The 20776-nt window shown below is 37.7% G+C and overlaps 1 protein-coding gene and 1 long non-coding RNA gene across 4 annotated transcripts in view; one reads left to right on the top strand and one right to left on the bottom strand.

Moving 5' to 3' along the window:
• GPC5 (glypican 5) overlaps positions 1-20776 on the top strand; it is a 1461148-nt gene that overhangs the window by 960170 nt on the left and 480202 nt on the right. The window lies entirely within an intron of this gene.
• On the bottom strand, positions 344-10290 carry LOC129011563 (uncharacterized). Its single transcript, XR_008493359.2, has 3 exons — positions 10165-10290; positions 2167-2271; positions 344-1354 (listed from the first exon to the last, which is right to left on the bottom strand). It is a non-coding gene; the product is annotated as an uncharacterized LOC129011563 (long non-coding RNA).

A 20776-nucleotide genomic window follows, 5' to 3' on the forward strand; every position in this document is an offset into this window, starting at 1 on the left:
TCACCACCTCCTTCATTCTATGTCTAATACTGTCAATGAAACAATTGATTCCTCTAGAATCTATCATTCATTGACCCTATCATTTTTTTTTTTTTGCTAAATTGCTTTCCTCATTTTCCTCTTTATTTTACTTAGACTCACATTGTCTCTTTATGATCACTACCCTGAATACACAAACTCCTTTGACCCTCTTTCCCATCATCATTTCTATTTGGCAAAACTTTTACCCTATTTTAGATTCTCTACCCCTGGCCTTTTCTTTCTCTTACAGTGGATAACTTCCCTGCTTGTTTCCAAAGTCCTACCTGGCCAGAACTATCCAGTGTACTCCTAATGTATTAATGATTTAATTTATTTGTTTATTTGTTTCACAAATGTTATTGAGAACACACACACTTAGTCTATAACATGACCAAGATAGCAAGGTGTCCAGGGTGGCGGGAGAGGAATAAACCAGAGAAAGACATGTGGGAAATAAGAGTAGGAGGAGGGAAACCTAGACCAAGCGGGCATTGTTGGCCCTATTAAGTTCTTTAGCTTTAACTCAGAGTTAAAATGAGAGCTATTGTTGGCTTTTATGCAGTGCTGTTGCAGTATTTGGCTCCAGAGTAGCAAAAGTCGAAACAGAAAAACCAGTTAAGAAGTTATTTACATATTCCAGATCAGAAATAATAGTGTCTTAGACCAGATCCCCTACTTGGAGAGGTAAGTTGTGGAAAGTTGTTGGGCTTTGAATATATTTTAAAGACAAAGCTAAAAAGAGTTGTTGATGGATTGGATATAGGTGTGAGTGAAAGAGAAGGTCTGAGATAACTCTATGGTATTCAGCCCAAGAAATAAGAAGGAGGGAAATGTCATTTTCAGAGAAGGGGAAAAAAGAGTGGACCAATTTTTATTTATTTTTTGCTTTAGGTTTAGAGGTACATATGCAGGCTTGTTATGTAGGTAAACTTGTAGATAAACTTCACAGAGGTTTGTTGTATAAATTATTTAGTCATCCGGATACTCAATCTAGTACTCAGTAGTGATTTGTTTGATACTCTTCCTCCTCCCCACTCCACCTTCAAGTAGACCACAGTGTCTTTTGTTCCTCGTGGTCTGTTGTGTCCATGCATTCTCAACATTTAGTGACCGTTTGCAAGTGAGAACATGTGGAATTTGGTTTTCTTTTCCTGCGTTAGTTTGTTGTGGATAATGGCCTTCAACTCCATCCATGTTCCTGCAAAGGAGTTGATCTTGTTCTTTCTTATTCTTGCATGGTATTTCATGATGTATATGTACCACAATTTCTTTATCCAATGTATCATTGATGGGCATTTAGATTGATTCCATGTCTTCGCTGTTGTTAATAGTACTGCAAGGGAAACACATGTGCATGTGTCTTTATGGCAGAATGATTTATATTCCTTTGGGTATATACCCAGTAATGGGATTTCTGAGTCGAATGGTAGTTCTGTTTTTAACTCTTTGAGGAATTGCCACACTGCTTTCCACAATGGTTGAACTAATTCACACTCCCACCAACAGAGTAAAAGTGTTCCTTTTTCTCTGCAACCTAACTAGCATCTGTTACTTTTTGACTTTTTAAGAATAGCCATTGTCACTGGTGTGAGATGGTATTTCATTGTGGTTTTTGCTTGCATTTCTCTAATGATCAGTAATATTGAACATTTTTTCATATGTTGGCCACATATATGTCATCTTTTGAAAAGTGTGTGTTCATGTCCTTTGCACATGTATTAGTTCATTCTCGCATTGCTATAAAGAACTACCAGAGACTCAGTAATTTATAAAGAAAAGAGGCTTAATTAGCTCATGGTTCTGAAGGCTGTATAGGAAGCTTAGTTTGGAGGTCTAAGGAAACTTACAATCAGGGCAAAAGGCGAAGAGGAAGGAGGCATCTGGCCAGAGCAGAAGAAGAGAGAGAGGAGAGGTGTTACCCATGTTTAAACAACTAGATCTCATGAGAATTCACTGACTATGACAAAAACAGCATGAGGAAAATGTGCCCCCATGACCCAATCACATCCCTCTAGGCCCCTCCTCCAACACTGGAGATTACAATTTAACATGAGATATGGGTGGGGACACAAATCCAAACCACATCATTCTGCACCTGGCCCCTACCAAATCTCACGTTCTTCTCACATTGCAAAATAAAATTACCTCTTCTCAACAGTCCCCCGAGTTTTAAATCATTTCAGCATTAACTCAAAAGTCCACAGTCCAGAGTCTCATCTGAAACAAAGCAAGTCCTTTCTGCCTGTGAGCCTGTAAAATCAAAAGCAAGTTAGTTACTTCCAAGATATAATGTAGGTATAGACATTGAGTAAATACTCCCTTTCCAAAAGGGGGAATCTGCCATAACAGTTGGCTACAGGCTCCATGCAAGTCCAAAACCCAGCATGGCAGTCAATTAAATCTTAAAGCCCCCAAATAATCTTTTTTGATTCCATGTCCCACATCTAGTCCATATTGATACAAGGGGTGGGCTCCCAAGTTTCTGGGCAACTCCACCCCTGTGGCTCTGCAGGGAACAGCCCCTGTGGCTGTTTTTACAGGCTGGCACTGAGTGCCTGAGGCTTTTCCAGGTACATGGTGCAAGCTGTTGGATCTACTGTTCTTGGGTTTGGAGGACAGTGGCCCTCTTCTCACAGCTCTAGTAGGCAGTGCCCCAGTGGGGACTCTGTGTGGTGGCTCCAACCCCACATTTCCCCTGTGCACTACCCTGGTAAAGGTTTTCTATGAGGGCTCTGCCCCTGCACCAGACTTCTGCCTGGACATTCAGGCATTTCCATACATCCTCTGAAATCTAGGTGGAGGATCCCAAGCTTCAACTCTTGCTCTCTGTGCACCTACAGGCTTAACACCATGTGGAAGCTGCCAAAGCTTATGGCTTACACCCTCTGGAGCAGTAGCTTGAGACATATCTGAAGTCTTTTTAGCTATGGCTAGAGCTGGAGCAGCTGGGACACAGGAAGCAGTGTCTTGAGGTTGTTTAGGGCAGTGGGGCCCTGGGCCCAGTCCATGAAACCATTCTTCCTTCCTAAGCCTCCAGGCCTGTGATGGGAGTACCTACTGAGAAGGTCTTTGAAATGATTTCAAGGCATTTTTTTCATTGTCTTGGCTATTAACATTTGGCTCCTCTTTACTTATGCAAATTTCTGCAGCTGGCTTGAATTCTTCCCCTGAACATGGGTTTTTCTTTTCTACCACATGGCCAGGCTGCAAATTTTCCAAACTTGTATGTTCTGCTTTTCTTTTAAATATAAGTTCCAGTTTCAGATCATCTCTTTGCTCACAAATATAAGAATATTTGCTGTTATAAGGAGCCAGGCCACATCTTGAGTGCTTTGCTGCTTGGAAATTTCTTTTGCCAGATACCCTAAATTATCGCTCTGTAGTTCAAAATTCCACAGATCTCTAGAGCAGGGACATAATGCCACCAGTCTCTTTGCTAAAGCATAGCAAGAATGACCTTTACTCCAGTTCCCAATAAGTTCCTCATCTCCATCTGAGACTACCTCACCCTGGACTTTATTGTCCATATCACTATCAGCATTTTGATCACAACAATTTAACAAATCCTAGGAATTTCCAAACCTTCCTTGTTCTTCCTGTCTTCCTCTGAGTCCTCCAAACTGTTCCAATCTCTGCCCAATACCCACTTCCAAACCTGTGTCCACATTTTCAGGTATCTTTATAGAAATACCCCACTCCCAGTACCAATGTTCTGTATTACTTCATTATCGCATTACTATAAAGAACTACATGAGACTGGGTAATTTATAAAGAAAAAAGCTTTAATTGGCTCATGGTTCTGTAGGCTGTACAGGAAACACGGCTGGGGAGACACTGGGAAATTTACAGTCATGGCAGAAAGCAAAGAGGAAGGAGGCACATCTTACATGGCTGAAGCAGGAAGAGAGGGCGGAGGTGCCACAACACTTTTAAACAATCAGATCTTGTGAGAACTCATTCACTATCAGGAGAACAGCAAGGAAGAAATCCACCACCATGATTCAATCACCTCAACCAGGACCCTCCTCCAAAACTTGGGATTAAAATTTGACGTGAGATTTGGGTAGGGACACAAATTCAAACCATATCACTCAGTTTTTAACAAGGTGGTTTGTTTTTTTCTTGTAAATTTGTGTCTTATAGGTGCTGGATATTAGACCTTTGTCACATATTTTGCAAATATTTTCTCCCATTCTGTACGTTGTCTGTTTACTCTGTTGATATTTCCTTTTGCTGTGCAGAAGCTCTTAAGTTTAATTAGATCGCATTTTGTCAATTTCTGCTTTTGTTGCAATTTCTTTTGGCATCTTTGTCATGAATTATTTTCCAGTTCCTATGTCCAGAATGGTATTGCCTAGGGTGCCTTCCAGCATTTTAAAATCCTTAACAAAATACTTGCAAACCCAAACTGAACCTAGCTGCACATCAAAAAATCGAATCCGTCATAATCAAGTAGGCTTTATTTCTGGGATGTAAGGTTGGTTCAATGTATGCAAACCAATAAATGTGAATCCATCCCATAAACAGAACTAAAGATAAAAACTTCATGATTGCCTCAATAGATCCATAAAAGGCTTTTGACAGAATTCAACATCGTTTCATGTTGCAAACTCTCAATAATTTACATATTGAATGAACATACCTCAAATTAATAAGGGCCTTATATGACAAACCCACAGCCAATATCATACTAAATGGGTAAAAGCTGGAAGAATTTCCCTTAAAAACTGGCACAAAACAAGGATTCCCCTTCTCACCACTCCTATTCAACATAGTGTTGGAAGTCTTGATCAGAGCAATCAGGCAGAATAAAGAAAAAAAGGGCATCCAAGAAGGAAGAGAGGAAGTCAAACCATCCTTGTTTGCAAATGATACGATTCTATATCTAGAAAATCCCATAGTCTTAGCTCAAAAGCTGCTTCAGCTCATAAACAACTTCAGCAAAGTTTCAGGATACAAAATCATTTTACAAATATCACTAGCATTCCTCTGCATCAATTTTTTAATACTCTGACCCAGCATATAATTAACACTGTATTGCAGAGAGCAAATAAATAGCATATGTTACAAAGGTCTCAAACGTAAATGCCTGTGGGGCAACCTAGTCATGTAAGAGAGTGACATGAGCTTGACATAAAATAACAAATGACAATTCAAACTCAGCCTCTATGCCAGGGTGACAACAAGGAATGCTGGACACTGAAATCAGAACTATTCTCTTAGTTGTAGCAGATGGCTGCCATATGGAAATGCAGCCATTGTTGCTGAATCTGCCATTTACTAAAGGAAAACAACATCTCCATTTTTATGGAAATATTCTTAATTTTTAAAAATAATGTTTGCTAATTCAAATAAAGGAAAAAAAAATGGATGCTAAAGAAAACTTTGGTCATATGTTTTCTTTACATGCCACAGCTTGAAACATCTTGTGGGTCGGGTAGGGGGGACCTATGAATTAGAGTTGGAATCAGAAGATGTAACTTTGACTTCTATCTGGACAATTCTATTGCTGGCTTACCTGGAACGGGTCATTTAGCTTGTCTCTGACTTGGCCTCCTATTCTGGAAAGTTAAAAAGGTAGTTAAATTCTAAAGCCTTTAAGTTGCTTTAAGATATATGGATCTAGATTTTGACCAATAGCCAGCCTGTGGGTGATCAAAGCTAGCAGGCTTATGAGAGAGCATGAGTTGAGCAGGTAAGAAAGGTTTTTCTGTTTCCAAACACCTGTCTACTAGTATATCAATGTCTGAGGAGGAGTGGAGAATGGGACTTAGTGGGTGGGTTTGGAGGATCAACCATCACAGAGCACTTGAGTACTGAGATGCAGGCAGCTAAAGAGGAGGGTAAGATTCTTGCCTTTTAGTAGTGGAAAGACTGCCTGAGAAGAAAGAGGGTGCTGATAATTTATCAATAAACTGAAGCCAAATACCTGGCTCAAGAAAACCTCGACAGATTATACAACTATATGTAATGACTCATAGGCGGATTAGCTGGTAAGAAAAGTCTTACTTCTCAGTGTTCTGCTTGGTGTTTCTTTACCTGACTGGATGATAGCATAAGAAGCTAATGACCAACAGCTAATGAGCTTTTGTAACATAAATGTAAGACACCCAGGTTTAAATTCAATTTTTGATTTTTTTCTATAGCTCTTAGGAACATTTAAAAAAATCTTGTAGATGCAGATTTGTATCAACCATGATACTAGGATCAAAAATAATAATAACTATTATTACTAGTATTAACTCTTCAGCTTGGGTAAAAGTCATGTAGAATAATTAAACAATATCTTACTACTTCATCCTCTAATTTACCCAGTGAAAGTTTTCCATGTTTTATAACTTCAAGTTGTTGTTTCAGATATGTTTGTGAGTTTGTGCATCCATTTTGCAGTGTTTTCCTTTTTTATTAGACTGTAAGAATTGCTTCTTTTCAAACTGTGTCCAGTCCGTGGATAAGGAAGCTTGTACACAGTGGGTATTGTTATTATAGTGAAGGAAGTTAGAAGTCAAGACAAATTTATGGAAACATTATAAATGAAACTTTTGATGAAGGGTTAAAAGATCCTTTGGTCTTATTAAGATATGACAACAAAGAGACTATTACTAGCTCTTTTCAGTCTCCAACAAGGGAGGCAAACATGTTTGATAAACTATGGCAAGATTTTGTTCTATGAAGAAAGAAATTGAAAATTCCAGTTACCTGTCTCAGTTATAAGTGAAGGTTATATATCCTTCTTTTGTGACCACTGTCACTAAAAATTCTTCCCCTGCCTTTGCAAATTTCAGCACATAATTCACCCCAGCAGAGGCATAGGTTTTGACGGCCCTTTGATTTCTCACATTGCCGGGAACCCAGGTGCAAGTCTTAGAAGGTCTTGAAAACATAAGAAACATTTTCCTCAGGCTTGAAAATCTGTTTGCTCAATTTTACACTTCTCTTCAGGTGAAAAACAAATCTCTGTGTTGTTAGGGGTAAAGAATATCTCCTTAGTTCTTTGGTCAATATTAGTTTAATGCAGGTTATTTAACATATGGCTTGTGCTTCCACTTCTGTCCAAGATAGATTAATAGGGGCCTTGCCTCACTACCTGGAGTTTTCAGGCTATTGCGCAGGGTGGGACACCTCATCAGAGCCTGACAATCTTGCAGAGTTGAGGAAGAAGAGACTAGAGTTTACAGGGGCCAAAATGACCAGCATTTGTGGAGCAGACTACCAGAGAGGAAGGAGTTTCATGGTAATAAGGAAATCTGAAGAGAGAATCTCCTTAAGCCTTTGGGTCAGTAATGATTTGCAAAAGCGTGAGAGGTAACTACCAAAAGTGGGGCTGGGTGTTGGGGGGACACTTAAAAGTAATAAAACAATTCCCACAGGACTAGGAATAGTTCTTGTTTCCACCAGCTAGAGTAAAAATCTTGTAATACATGTGTTACTGGGCTACCGGATAAAATTGTCAAAAGGTTATCACCTTAAGAATCTGGCCCTAGACCAGAAGTCCCCAACATTTTTGGCACCGGGGACTGGTTTCGTGGAAGACAATTTTTCCGTGGGATGGAGGGTAGAGGGAGGGATGGTTTCAGGATGAAACTGTTCCACCTCAGATCATCAGGCATTAGTTAGATTAGATTCTCATAAGGAGCACACAACCTAGATCCTTTGCATGTACAGTTCACAATAGAGTTCTCTCTCCTATGAGAATCAAATGCTGCTGCTGATCTAACAGGAGGTGGGGAGCTCAGTGGATAATGCTTGCTTGTCTGCTGCTCACCTCCTGCTATGCAGCCTGGTACAGACCAGGGCCTGGGGGTTTTGGGGACCCGTACCCTAGACAAAAGCTATTTGTACCTGCTTTAATAAAACTTGAGTGCAAGCCTTGAAACATCACTTGATTTTGGGTAACTTAACTGAATGCCAGAACAAAGGTTAACATCATAGAGGGCATAAAAATCCAGCAATGAACAATGTCCAGCATACAATTATAAATACAGAAAAGCAAAGAAACAGAAAAATATTATGTATATTCAAGAGATAGATGATAGATGGATATAAACAGATGTAGAGCTGAAAAAGATGATTGAACTAAGACAAGAATGCCAAAACAGTGATTATAATTATTCCTCACATGTTTGAAAGAGTAGAGGAAAACATGCTCATGACTAAGAGAAATCGAAGATGTATATATTTTTTAAAAGAGCTGAGAAGAATTTTATTAAGCATATAAATTGGTAAATTGAAAATTAAGCCTAAAAGAGAAAAATCTAGCTACACTCTATGTCAGAAATTATGAATACTGTGGAATTCAGAGGAATGCATGGGTAATAGTCTGCAAAGATACCCTACAGGGTTTATCTGAATATATACTAATTTATCTTTTGCCCTCCAGTGAGGAACACTATACTTGATATAAAGTTAAGTACCCAATGTTTTCTGAAGAAATGCTAGAAATACACAATGGCAATTGAATTATTTCCAGCTATCATAAGGTGTGAACTTTGTTTTAAAATAATAGTTTACTAATTTTTATAAGTCATAGAAGACACTAAGTTCAGATCTTGAGATTATGACATATTTGTACTTTTGAGATTTAACATTCAAGTTTAAAAGGTATTTTGGCCGGGCGCGGTGACTCACGCCTGTAATCCCAGCACTTTGGAAGGCCGAGGCGGGCGGATCACGAGGTCAGGAGATGGAGACCATCCTGGCTAACACGGTGAAACCCCGTCTCTACTAAAAATGCAAAAAATTAGCCGGGCGTGGTGGCAGGTGCCTGTAGTCCCAGCTACTCGGGAGGCTGAGGCAGGAGAATGGCGTGAACCCGGGAGGCGGAGCTTACAGTGAGCCGAGATCATGCCACTGCACTCCAGTCTGGGCGACAGAGTGAGAGACTCCGTCTCAAACAAAAATGATAAATAAATAAATAAAATAAATAAATGAATAAAAGGCATTTTTATCTTTTCCACCTTTCCAATAAAGGATTTAGCATTGATCTTAAATAGGTCTGTAAGAGACTTGCTATGAGTCAGTGCTTCCCTTTGTTTTTACCAATCAGCTCCATGAGAATAAGGAATAAGCAATTGGTGGTTTGCAAGTTTTGTAAAATCTTTTGTACACATTTCAAAGAGATTTCCTTAAACTCTTTTCCTCTGTTATAGGGAGTGTATCCCCATGTGAATAATGACACAAAGTATATTCTATAAGCAAAATATATAAATACAGTTACGCATCACTTAACGATGGGGCTACCTTCTGAGAAATGCATTGTTCGGCGGTTTTGTCACTGTGCGAACAGCATAGAGTATACTGACACAGACCTTGATGGTGTAGGGTACTACATACCCAGGCTGTGTGATATAGCCTGTTGCTCCTATGCTACAAACCTGCATAGTACGTTATTGTACTAAATGATGTAGGCAATTATAATAAAATGGTAAGTATCTGTGTATCTAAACATAGTTAAACATAGAAAAGGTACAGTAAAATATAGTAGATAAAAGGTGTTACAGGTGTATAGGGCATTTACCATGAATGGAGCTTGCAAGACTGACAGTTGCTCTGGGCAGGTTAATGAGTGAGCGGTGAGTGGATGGGAAGGCCTAGGACACTACTTTAGACTTTTAAAATATCTTTCTTTCTCCAATGATAAATTACCCTTAGTTTACTCTACCATTTTTACTTTCTAAACTTTTAATTGTTAAAACTTTTTGACTCTTGTAATAACACTTGGCTGAAAACGCAAACACGTTGCATAGCTGTATAAAAAGATTTTCTGTCTTTGATATCCTTATTCTACAAGCTTTTTTCTATTTTTAAATTTTTTCTTCTTTTTTTTTACTTTATAAATTTTTTGTTAAAATCTAAGACGAACACATTAGCCTAGGTCCACACAGGGTCAGGATCATAAATACCACTTTCTTCCACCTTCACATCTTGTCCTACTGTGGGGTCTTCAGGGGCAATTGCATGCATGGATCTATCATTACCTATGGTAACAATGTCTTCTTTTGGAATACTTCTTGAAGGACCTGCCTGAGGCTGTTTTATAGTTATCTTAAAAAAAAAAAAAAAAGAAAAGAAAAGCATGCACTCAAAAATAACCATAAGAAGCACAGTATAACAAATATTTAAGCCAGTAATGTAGTCACTTACCAAGTATTATGCAGTGAACATCATTGTATGTGCTATAGTTCTGTACAAGTGGCAGAGCAGTAGGTTTGTCTACACCAGCATCACCACAAACACGAGTAGTGCGTCTTGCTTTGATGTCACAATGGTCATGACATCACTAGGTGATAGGAATTTTTAGCTGTATTATGATTTTATGTGGCCACTGTCATATAGGTGGTCTGTTGTTGACCAAAACATTGCATTTGGCACATGATTGTAGATATTACGAAAGACAACAAGTAAAGCTTTGAGATTATTCATTAAAAATAACATTTGTAGCAGCAAGATTCTCTGTATTCTAATTCTGGTCTTGCCTGGTTCTCTCATTTATTCTCCCCACTATGATCTGAGAGATTTTCCAATTTAAAAATATTTTTGTTTTCCACTTGCCTAGCAACTCAGTACTAGGAGGAATGGATCCCTCATACATAACTTTGATACAGGCAAACACAACTAACGGCAAGTTACAGTAACCTTAGCATTATTGCATGATTAAGAAGTTTATTTTTCTGAAATTCTTTACATCTTGAATGCACTAGTAGATGTTAAAACATCTTTTTTTAAGGGCAACTCAGATTTCTTTGTTTTTAAAAATGTATTATCGAACAGATATTCTCAGATTTGGGTGCTATATCTGACATTTCAATTTAAAGCTAAGGCCACCAGCATTTACAGCTACAGTGCTGTTCCATTAAATATTTTTCAGAGAAAAAGATAGAGGATTATTTTCCTTCATATGCCTAGTAAATTCATCACTACGCTTAAGAAAAAATGTCACTTCAACATCAACACAAATTTCATTTTTTGATTGAAACTCTGATAGTATTATTCAGACACTGGCATTAACACTTCAAGACTAGTGTACATATCAGAGATATGAATAAAATTTTCTTATTTGGAAAGTAAGATAGGGGATTTTGGAATTGACCTATTACAAAATATTTAATTTGCAGTTTACTTGGTGTACTTTCAGCGTTATTGCTACCTAGGTTTATTTTTCTTCAAAGCATAGTTTGAATTTCTCCAGACTGACTGAATTCTTATTTATACCTATTTCAGACAGGACAGTTATATTAACAATCTATTCAATTTGTTACTACACGTCAAAGTCTGCACTAGTAAGGCACACCAAGAAACAACTAAATTCAAAATGGAAAATGGGAAAATCACATTAATAAAAAAATCCTCAGGCAGATAGCCGGTTATACTAAGCTATCTGCTTTTAAAACAGGGAGTGGCATTTTCATAGCCATGAGACTTCATTTATTTTATGTTCCATGTTATTTTGTAAATGATCTTAATATTACATGCAAACAATAATTAATTTTAATAAGCATGATGCTTTCCTTTAGAGTGATCTTCTAGAAGATCTTAGATCATTTACACAGAAGAGCCTGTTGCCATAAAACTCCTCTATGAAGAATTTTCTTTGTAACGGATTTGCTTACCAATATCTTCAACAACAAAAGCATTTTGTTATTTTAGCTTTTGTCTGTCCAAACTGTTGCCATTTTTTACCTGTTTCATATTAGTGATGTAAGGGTGAGATTGGTAAGAGATATTTTGTACCCAATATATGACAAATTTAGTGATAATGCCATTTTTCTCTGCTGAAAATAATTTTACCATTTTTACCTTCATCCCCAAAGATCTAAAAACTCAAAATTTATATCTTTATCTAACTGTGTAAATAGAATGATTTAACGTGAAGAAGTAAAACATTTAAAAACATTTTCCCTTTCCCTCCCTCACTTGTAAGGCAATTTTGTGAAAAACACAATTTCCCTTGAGTGTTAGTGACCTGGAATGAAATATAAAAAATTGGAAGGTGCGGAGTTTTCCTCAGTACTGGAAATGATGACAGTGCAGATGGGTGGAGTTCCAAGATAGGCCTTCTTCTGAAGTTGATCAGTTACACTTGTGGGAATGGTCAAGAGTAAACCATTCAAATTACTAAAGTACAGACTTTTGCGTCTGTGTGTGTGGCGGGGGCAGGTGGTGAGGCAGAGTTTCACTCTGTCACCCAGCCTGGAGTGCAGTGGCGTGATCTCGGCTCACTGCCACCTCTGCCTCCCGGATTCAAGCAATTCTTCTGCCTCAGCCTCCTGAGTAGCTGGGATTACAAGTGCCCTCAACCACGCCCGGCTAATTTTTGTATCTTTGGTAGAGACAGGGTTTCACCATGTAGGCCAGTCTGGTCTCGAACTCCTGACCTCAAGTGATCCGCCCACCTAGGCCTCCCAAAGTGCTGGAATTACAGGTGTGAGCCACTGTGCCCAGCCCTAAAACCTTTTATTATCACTAATAAACTGGAGGCTATACTCCTAGCCTCAGAAATACAACTGGAGGCTATACTCCTAGCCTCAGAAATACAACTCTAAAGATTAAATAGGGCTGGGCACGGTTGCTCACGCCTGTAATCCCAGCACTTTGGGAGGCTGAGGTGGACGGATCACTTGAGGTCAGGAGTTTAAGACCAGCCTGGTTGACAAGGTGAAACCCTGTCTCTACTAAAAATACAAAAATTAGCCCAGCATTGTGGCAGGCACCTGTAATCCCAGCTACTTAGGAGGCTGAGGCAGGAGAATCTCTTGAACCTGGGATTTGGAGGTTGCAGTGAGCCAAGATCGTACCACTGCATTCCAGCCTGGGTGACAGAGCGAGACTGTCTTAAAAACCTGAAAGTTAAAATGTGGAAATGCTATTTTGAAATTTTGATCTGAATTATGAAATTTGTGTTAGTAATTGAATAGTACATGTGCAAAATACAACTCAAACTGCTGTAAAAGATTGTATTAACTTTATGTTCCTTTGAAGGCCTGGTATATGACTAATTAACTGAAGCCAGGCATATGCATTTTTGTAGGAAGAATTCCCTTTGGTTTTCTAGGGAGAAGGGTAGTTATTGGCTTTCTGTTATCATTTTTTAAGTATGAGAGGAAAAACTGTGAAGTGGTGCAGTCAAGCATGAGTCTATTGCATTTTCTCTCCAGCTGTATACTGTCTTACTGGTATTTGTCAAGGTAATGTTTGGATGTATTCATTCACAAAAGAAACTCATTCACAATAACAAATAAGATGTAAACTCTCTTCTCAAAAAGATTTCAATTAGTAAAAAAGATATGATAGTTAAACATTAGCTGTGAATATATCATCAATGCACCTTGAGAGCTGTATTTAGTTTCTTTTTGTGTGTGTTGTGTGTTTTTGAGACGGAGTCTTTCTCTTTCATCCAGGCTGGAATGCAGTGGTGTGATTTCAGTTCACTGCAACCTCTGCCTTCCAGTTTCAAACAATTCTCATGCATCTGCCTCCTGAGTAGCTGGGATTACAGGTGTGTGCCACCATGCCTGGCTAAAGTTTTTTGTAGAAATGGGGTTTTGCCATGTTGGCCAGGCTGGTCTTGAACTCCTGGCCTCAAGTGATCCTCCCACTGGGGCCTCCCAAAGTGTGAGATTATAGATCTGAGCCACCACCTTCAGCCTAGAGCTGTTTTTAATGTTTTCGTTGTTGTTTTCTCTTTGGTATTCAATATAGTAAATTGAACAGTATGCACTCAATAAGCAAAGCCTGAATGAATGATGCAGTGGAGATGAATATTACAAACTGTTGTAGGAAAACTACTTTATGAGGTTTGAACTATTGCTTGATGAATGTCAATATAAATGAATAAGCGGTGATGACACCAAATCTCAGATCTTCGTATCATAAAAATGCTCGCAGGTTACTGCCTAATCACATACCATTAACATTTCCTTTCCTTATCTTTGCGTGTGTTGTATTACATATAGTAACTGGAATTAATTTTTATAGTGTATTTTTTCAAGATACTGAAATAAGTCCTCTACCAAGGGCCAACAAGAATTTACTGTCTACTTTTAAATGTTAACTCTACAATTCTATTAAGGGAAGTCAACAAATAGTTAATAAACCTGTGTAGTATGGCGCTTATATATGATTCATCTCATTAGTGTTTATAGGCAGGTTCGCTTTTAAGACCACTTTAGTGAATAAGTAAATACTCTCCTTAGATCGCTCCTTCTCTGTTAGAATCACTAAAACCATCTTTCAAGTCAAGGCTGATTAGTTTCTTAGAAAATTAATTTGATTAAAACAAACTCAGAAATACATACAAAAGATGAATAGGAAATATCTTGATGAAATACGCAGGAATATCTGCAAGGTCAGTGTTTCATGGACATTTATTTAGGAGAAGTCATTAAAAATGTATTTTTTTCTAGTCCATTGTGACAGTGTCTGGTTCTTAGGTGCATGAGTTTTAGCAGGAGGATTGCATTATTCACCTTCTGAGCCTTGACAGAAACTGCTTAATTTATTTTCCATAATGTGGTCAATAGATTTGTAGTTTCTGAACTGTAAAATCCACAGAGAATTAATACCTTGGAGTTATTGCTAGATGGGATAAGCAAGCCTATTATGTCAGCAAAATTGATGATTCCTTAATATGGGCTAAAACCTCCACCTACTTAATTTTTTCTAAAACCAAGACATTAGTGGTTTGCTTTAAAGATTCAAAGATACAAAGAAACAGAAAAAAAAAACAGCTTGTCAATCATCTCTATCTAATATTCTGTTAAATGGAAAAAATATATGAAAAATTAACTCAGAGTCACTTCCAAATATGATTGAAAAAATAGTAAGTTTTCCATTTACTAGGGATTTGTTTAGATGTTTTACTCTTTTAGAAGGTAACTACTGTACATAGTACATTGAGTGTATCATGACTCTTTTTACCCAAAAGAGTTTAATTTTTTATAAGATATATTTTAGATGATTAGTTTATTATATTTTGTTGGAAATTCATATTGTTTTCTTAAACACCAAAACTTATATTTCAGAACACATTTATTTTGGTAAAGATCTTGGCTGGGTGCAGTGGGTGGCTCACACCTGTAATCCCAGCTCTTTTGGAGGCTGAGGCATGCAGATCACCTGCGATCAGGAGCTCGAGACCAGCCTGGCCAACATGGTGAAACTCCGTTTCTGCTAAATATACAAAAATTAGCTGGGTGTGGTGATAGGCGCCTGCAGTCACAGCTACTTGGGAGGCTGAGGCAGGGATAATTGCTTGGACCCAGGAGGCAGAGGTTGCAGTGAGCTGAGATCACGCCACTGAACTTCAGCCTGGGCGACAGAGTGAGACACCATGCCCAAAACCAAAGCAAAACAAAACAAAACAAGACCTTCTTGTTTTTCATCACCGAAAACTGTTTAGCATTTGTTTCTTTGCATTTAGTATGTTATTTCATTATTTGTGAACTAAATGTGGTAGGCAGGATTTTGGCTTCCATATTCTTTATCCTCTGGTGTTATTTCCATGTATGATACATTACATGGCCAAAGGGATTTTAAGAAATTATGGTGATATCTTAGAATGATTATCCTGGATTATCTGGTGGGCCCAGTGTAATCATACGGGCTTGTAAAATAGAAGAAGAAAGCAGCAGTATGCTTTCAGAGTATCAAAAATATGGGTGTATTAGTCTATTCTCACACTACTTATAAAGACATACCCAAGACTGGGTAATTTATAAAGGAACGAGGTTTAATTGACTCACAGTTTTGCATAGCTGGGAAGGACTCAGGAAACTTATGATCATGGTGGAAGGTGAGAGAGAAGCAAGGCACCTTCTTCACAAGGCAGCAGGAGGGAGAAGTGCTGAGCGAAGGGGGAAGATCCCCTTATAAAACCTTCAGATCTGGTGAGAACTCACTCACTATCCCCTAAACACATAGGGATTACAATTCAAGATGAGGTTTTGGTGGGGACAAAAATCCTAACCATATCAATAGATGTCAGAAAGATGTAAAGGAAGAAATAGCAGCAGGGTCTCAAAGAATAAGAGAGACTCAATCTGCCACTGCTGGCTTTGAAGATAAAGGAAGGAGCTTGGACAGGAATGCAGATTACCTCTAGAAGTGGAGAATGGCCCTCAGGTGACAGCCAGCAAGAAAACAGTGACCACAGTCCTACAATCACAAGGAGCTTCCTTCTGCCAACAATCTGAATGAATAAGAAAGAAATCCTCCCCTGGGTTCTCCAGAGAGGAACACAGCCCTGTCGACACTGAGTTCAGCCTTGCGACGCTCTAGGCAGAGCACCTAGCAGAGGCCTCTGTACTACTGACCCACCAAATCTATGAGATGATCATTTCTTTTAAGAGGCTAAATTTTTGGTAATTTGTTACAGCAGCAGTAGAACACTGTTACAGTAGCCTTCAATTTTTTTTAAGACCCTAGATTGCAAACTTTTAGCAAAAAGTTTATTTTCTGTGAAATAGAATATTATATAATTTTTAAAATGTGAAAATCTGATATAATATTTCAGGATATTACAAATATCTATAAACAACCTTCATCTTCCAAAACATTACTAATTTTAACCAAGCTTTATATACTTTCTTTTTATGATATCAGTGACACTCCTCTCGATTAAATAGAATTATTTTGAGTCAAACTACTGTTTGTTGTGACATTTGAAAATTATAATATAGATCAGATAATTTATTTTTTATTCATTGGATTCCACTTCCCATTACTGAAAATATTTGAAGTGGGAGTAAATCCACTAAATGCCACATGCCAAATATGTGACCACAACCTTGACCTTGTTATATTTCTGTCCTGTTTTGCTGTAGAGGATCTTTTTTGTGTTGAGGCCAATTGTATTGGGAGACAGAGAAACTAAAAAGGAGAAATATTGTTTGAGTACTGTGGGCTCAAGCAATTACTCTCAGGCTTAAAGATCACTTCAGTCATTGTTAAGAAAAGCTATCTGAACTCGGTGAACTCCTTGAACATTTTCAGTTACTATTTTTGTGCCTGTATTATGTTATAAAACAAGGAAATAATTCCATTATTACAACATGTTGTCCGCTCCTTGTTTTAAAGTTTGTAGATAATATCTGATATAAATTATAACACTTTGGAATTATTTGGAAGCAGAATATTTACACTTTATTTCACAATGTAAGTAGTAAATAGTAATTGGTTTTAAATCTAGGGCAGCTGTTTAAGTATATATATTATTTTATTCCCATTTCCAAAGCTAATAGATTACATGTAATTCCTTAATATAGCTTTCTCCAGGCTTCACAAAGTACAGGTGTCAACACAATTGGCTAGGTCAACACATGAATATCTAGAACACATTCTAGTTTTATTATGTTGAAGCACGTATGTAACTAGTGTGAAAAAATGATTTCAGGAAAAAATAGAAAAATGGATAGTATATTTGTTATGCTAATGTGCACTGCTTTTAATATTCTGTTGCAGATTTCTATGTGATTGATACCAGTATTTCTCCATAAACTATAGATTCATGTTCTCTCTATAGAAATGCTAGCCATTGTCCACTGAACCAACTGAAGCCAGTAAATCCTACCAACAGCTACTCTCTTATCTGTGCCATCCTACAATGATTCTGAGTTTTCACATGAGAAGCCCAGGGAGAACTCCTGGGTCTTTTGAGTCCAAACTTCTTAGGAAGCTTCATCTTTGTATTTTGTTTTCTGGTAGATGCTTTATTCATATTCTGTGATTATAAATTGCTGTCTACCTTCCAGGCATTCATATCCCTGATAATATTCTGTTGTTGAACATATCTCACGGAAAAATTCTTCTACAGCACAGCACGAAGGTTATAAAAGTGAAATTGTATATATCACAACATCCATTCGAATGAAAATTTCAATATAGATTAATCGTAATCAGCTCCAGCTAGTTTTATTTTACTCTTTCTAAAAGGGACAAATTCTGCCACAACTATCCAAGGTCACAATAATGTCCTTTCATCTGATTAACGGTGTAGGAAGGAGAATGGTTAGTTTCATAAAACTGATAAATAATTCATAATAATGATTGGTATAATGTTGCTGGATGTAGTTACTAAAATGCCATCCACATTTTCTTGGAATTATTCAATAATTCTATTAATATTATAGCATACTATTTTGACCTTGAGTTGTCATATCCTATAAATGAAACAAAACCTGAGCTTTGAAATGAACTTTATTAACTCTCCATAACTATAGAATCGAACTTGATAAATTCTCCCTTTAGCTAAAAGAAACCATGGTATAGTTTCAAACCTTATTTAAAAATCACACTGTTATAAACCAGTAGAAACTTTCAGAAATAGGGTAACATCATCTTTCATGAGTTTAGATTCCTTATTAACTGAATATATCACACCTTGAATTGGATGAGATTTAATAAAATGAGCTCTCTTACCCTGGTATTCCTATTCCATAGCTGGGAGCAGTAATGGGAGACTCTGATTTATAGTATATACAGATTTCTGTAATGTAAATACTTCCAAAGTGACTGATTTCAGACTATCAACATGATGTCACTGAACTCCTAGTTAATAAGATATATGCACAATTGGCTCTTACTACCTAGTAGGAGCTTCCTCATGGATAAAAAATAAAATGGATTGTTGATTTTCTTGCAATAGCAAGAATCTGTTTAGGAAGATTCTATGGGATGGCAGCCTTAAATAGTTGCCTTCCCTTAGAATATTATATCCAGATTTAAGGATATAATACATGAGTTCCTTGCAGTACTTTGACATGACTGCCTGCAGCAGGCCAATGCCTATTACCAGCTAAAATCCCAAAGCATGGGTATTTTACTTACAAGATCAAAGGTGGATAATTAATGTGTTCCCTAGGGGGTGGATTATATGGTCCTAAAGACTAGTGAGAGTATCTTTGGCTAAGGGAGCATCTTTGAAAGTTTTGTAAATTTTAAGCTAAAGATATTGTCTTCATTATAAACTTTACAGAAGATTATGGCTGATAAGGAAATGTCATTTTGAGTAATGTCTTACAGAGTCCCATAGATTTTTTTAAGATGACTTCCTTGGTGTGTGTCTTGGTCACTTGATATGAAAGTTGAAATATTCTAGCTTGGAAACACAAAATTAAGCAGCATTTTGGTAACTGTAAAGGCTGTAGCCTTTCAGTAAAGAAATGCTTCAACTCATCTTAAAAAAAAAAAAATAGACATACAATAAGTAAAACCTCATGGAGAATAGAAGCTGGATAAAATCCATCTGAAGGTGTTCAAAGTGCCCCAGCAGGCCTTGGTTTCTCGCTGTATCAATCATAGCTCAACCAGAGAAATAGGCCTGTATATGATACATATTAAGAGATTTGCTGAAAGGAATTGGCTTACTCAATTGTGGATGCTGGTGAGGCAATCTGAAATCTATAGGGCAGGCTGCCAAAAATGGAAGGCTTGGACTCTCAAGCACAGGCTGAAGCTGCTGTTCATAGGCAGAGTTTTGTCTTCTTTCTGCTCTTAAAAAACTATTCAAATACTTGAATCAGACCCACTGAGATAATTTAGTATAGTCAACTGATTATGACATTTAATCACATCTGCAAAATACCTCTGCAGAAATGCCTAGGTTAGAATTTGATTGACTACCTGAGAAAGGTAACCTAGCCAAGTGTTACATAAAAAATACCATCCATTGTCAAGTCTTCCTATTATAGTTTTTTTGCAGAGCTATGTTGATGGGAGACACAATATTGGAAAATTACCTCACATGTCTTTTTAAAGTTGATTTAAAATAGTAACTAATTTTAGTGTGTACTATGATGAGTAGTTTCATTGAGAAATGTTGATAATACCCATTTGAAATCATCTGGTGCCAGCCAGGATCTGTCTATGGAGTACTGTGAGTTGAGCTGAATGAAGGACACAGCCATATAATCTCCATTCATCCTTTTCAGAATCTGGGGCTAAACCTTGATATCTTATAATAGCATCTTTGATTTCTTCAGAGATTTATTCTTTGAGGATTTAGTTGAGATTTATGAGGTTGGCTAAACTGTTTTGCATAATGATCTGGTGGAGCATATTCTTTAGCTTCTATGTCATCAATTTTTGCATGGGCTTCTCATCTTTAGGAGGTAGGAATGCATGTAAAGATAACTTGTCACCTTTTGAATGGGGATTTCAGCAGAAGTGAGAGAATCACTTTGTTTCCAAAGCATCCCAAATTCACGTACTACTCCGAAAGCATGCCTAGTGTCTGCATAGAGGTTTATTTTCTGGTTTTAGATTGTTGATGAGCTCTATTAAGTGCAGTAAGTTCCTCCAACTGGGCTAATTTTACCTCAAGGAGAAAACTATATTCTAAAGGAGAATTTAAGTTAATGTGTTAATAAGTTTCAGCTTTGAGGTTGGATCCAAAAATGGGGTTCTCAATAGGATTTCTGATAAACCTAGGCAAGATACAGAAACTTCACTGACTGGGCTGGGTGCATTGGCTCACGCCTTAATCCCAGCATTTTAGGAGGCCAAGGCGGGCGGATCACGAGGTCAGGAGTTTGATACCAGCCTGGCCAGTATGGTGAAACCCTGTCTCTACTAAAAATACAAAAAATTAGCTGGGCATGGTGGCACATGCCTGTAATCCCAGCTATTCGGGAGGCTGAGGCAGGAGAGTTGCACGAACCCAGAAGGCAGAGGTTGCAGAGAGCCGAGATCGTGCCACTGCACTCCAGTGACAGAGCACGACTCCATCTCAAATAAAATAAAAAAAAAAACTTCCCTGACT

The sequence above is a fragment of the Pongo pygmaeus genome, chromosome 14, assembly GCF_028885625.2.
Source record: "Pongo pygmaeus isolate AG05252 chromosome 14, NHGRI_mPonPyg2-v2.0_pri, whole genome shotgun sequence".
Taxonomy (NCBI): domain Eukaryota; kingdom Metazoa; phylum Chordata; class Mammalia; order Primates; family Hominidae; genus Pongo; species Pongo pygmaeus.